A 2,816-nucleotide genomic window follows, 5' to 3' on the forward strand; every position below is an offset into this window, starting at 1 on the left:
CCGATTGGGAGTCATTTGACCAAACAAGGAAAACACAACCAATGACAACCCAACCAAACCAAACACAACCAAAACGAACACACCCTGGCTCAAAATACAAAGTCCCGGAGCCAGAGCGTGACAGTACCCCCTAAAGGCGCGGACTGCGACCGCGCCTCCAAAACCCCAAATAGGGGAGGGCTGGGTGGGTGTTGCTCCTCGGAGGCGGCTCCGGCTCGGGCTTGACCACCACCCTACTTCAATCCCCCGTAATGGCCCCCGATCCGATCTGACCCAACTGGCTGGATCAGGACTGACGACGCGCACCCCTGGCTTAGCGCGTGAGGCAGGAACGGACCGGACCTGGCTGACGATACGCACCCTAGGCTTGGTGCGTGAGCCGAACGGACCTCACCAGGCTGACGACTGCATCCCTGGCTTGGTGCGAGTAGCAGGAATGGGCTGGACCAGGCTGACGACTCGCACCCCTGGCTTGGTGCGAGTAGCAGGAACAGGCTGGACCAGGCTGGCGACTCGCACCCCTGGTTTGGTGCGAGTGGCAGGAACAGGCCGGGTCGGGCTGGCGACGCACACCGTAGGCTTTGTGCGTGGAGCAGGGACAGGCCGGGCTGGGCTGGCGACGCACACCGTAGGCTTTGTGCGTGGAGCAGGAACAGGCCGGGCTGGGCTGGCGACGCACACCGTAGGCTTTGTGCGTGGAGCAGGAACAGGCCGGGCTGGACTGGCAACGCACACCGTAGGCTTTGTGCGTGGAGCAGGGACAGGCCGGGCTGGACTGGCGACGCACCTCGTAGGCTTGGTGCGTGGAGCAGGGACAGGCCGGGCTGGGCTGTCGACGCACACCACTGACTTGGTGGGAATGGCAGGAACCGGCCGGGCTGGGCTGACGACGCGCACCACTGACTTGGTGGGAATGGCAGGAACAGGCCGGGCTGGGCTGACGACGCGCACCACTGCCTTGGTGGGAATAGCAGGAACAGGCCGGACCGTACTGGGGACACACACCACTGGCCCCACGCAGGGATCAGGAACGGGACGGACCGGACTGGTTACACACCCCAGTACCTCTCGCCGTGCCTCCACACTTTCCCTCTCCTCTGTGCCCAGTGGCCCCCTAACCTGGCGGCCTTCTCTGCCAACGCTTTGCACCGCTCTAACCCGTACACCTGCTGCCCCGACGTCGTGAGCCCCCCTAAAAAATTTCCTGGGGGTCTCTCCTCCCCCGTGGCCCAGGCCTCTCTCCCTCTTGCCAGACTCGCAATCATCTCCTCCCACGTCCATCCTCTCTCCCTCGTCACGCTGCTTGATCTGGTTAAGGTGGGTTTTTCTGTCACGATCGTTGGTTAGAGAGGACCAAGGCGCAGCGTGTTGAGCGAACATACTTTAATAGTAAAGTGCACACACGAATACAAAACAATAAACGATACGTAACGTCCTCAGACAATGACTGACAAGGAACAAAAACCCACAAACACAAGGTGAACACAGACAGTTTAAATATGGCTCCCAATCAGAGATAACGAGCCGACAGCTGACACTCGTTACCTCCGATTGGGAGTCATTTGACCAAACAAGGAAAAACACAACCAATGACAACCCAACCAAACCAAACACAACCAAAACGAACACACCCTGGCTCAAAATACAAAGTCCCGGAGCCAGAGCGTGACAGTCCACCACCTCCTCCTTCATCATCCTCTTCCTTCTCTCCCTCACCTACAGCACAGTGCTCAGCCTGGTCAAGGTACTGACACCGCTTATTTCATGTGATTTTAGACTTCTGATGAAGGCCATTGGCAGCTGAAACTTCACGATTTTAAATGAAAAATAAGGTATCAAGTGTTTAATTGAACACAAGCATTTCGCTACACCCTTAATAACATCTGCTAAATATGTGTATGTGATCAATAACATTTCATTTGATTTGATTGTGAGCGAGGGTTGCTCCTTTCTCTTCCAAATATGATTATATACACGGAGGAGAGGTGAGAAACTCTTTGTGGGCTAAAGGTAACCTGCGTTTTTCCACTTCACTGTCTGTTTATTGTAATAACCTGTGTCTGTCTCTGCCTCTTTTCAGATGAAGCAGTGAAGAACACATGATGGACTGCAGAGATAGATGTGTCTAGATTAGAAAGGAAATGGTCTAGAATGGTTATGGCATAGTGTTCTTTAGTAATAATGTTATGTATATATCCAATACGTTATTGATTATGATTGATTAGTATTGTTGTTCTCAATATCATACAAGCATTGTGGTGATATGTTATTTTTCATTCATTGATTTATTTTGTATCCTGTGTATCCTGTGATCTTTGTGTGTCCTTTTTCACTTTAATAAAGTCTAACTTTTAGTTGTTGTGTTTTTACCGAGACATCGACTGGATTGTAATTGAAGGACACATCCTATATCCAAAGACATGACTGATTTGAGAGTTTCTGCTTGGCAGAGTTATCTATGGAGCCAATTTACGGCTGTAGTCCCTCCCAGGACAGATGAAAACAACGTTGGGCTATCTCTGTAATACTCAACTAAAACTTCAACATTCTGTTATCAGTTGATCTGAGGTGGTTTCTTGGTTCTCTAACTTGTCTAATAATAGTGTCATGCAAAAGCAGCTTCCTCTCTCTCTATCCCCTTGAAACCACACCTGTGGCACTGAAACTGTCCAGCAACTGCGAGGAACACAAATACACTTCTTTGAAAGAAGAGAAACACTGCTTGTATGAAAGCAACGCATGCACGCACACACCCACACAAGCACACACCCATATACAGTATATAAATATATATATAAACAAAACCCAAAGTATTT

The 2,816-nt window shown here is 51.0% G+C and overlaps 1 long non-coding RNA gene across 1 annotated transcript; it reads left to right on the forward strand.

The window, feature by feature from the left end:
- Positions 1–1,671: 1,671 nt before the first annotated feature.
- Positions 1,672–2,354, forward strand: LOC123484147. The gene is made up of 2 exons (XR_006658414.1): positions 1,672–1,744; positions 2,081–2,354. It is a non-coding gene; the product is annotated as an uncharacterized LOC123484147 (long non-coding RNA).
- Positions 2,355–2,816: the final 462 nt, after the last annotated feature.

This window comes from Coregonus clupeaformis, unplaced genomic scaffold (assembly GCF_020615455.1).
Source record: "Coregonus clupeaformis isolate EN_2021a unplaced genomic scaffold, ASM2061545v1 scaf0205, whole genome shotgun sequence".
Taxonomy (NCBI): Eukaryota; Metazoa; Chordata; class Actinopteri; order Salmoniformes; family Salmonidae; genus Coregonus; species Coregonus clupeaformis.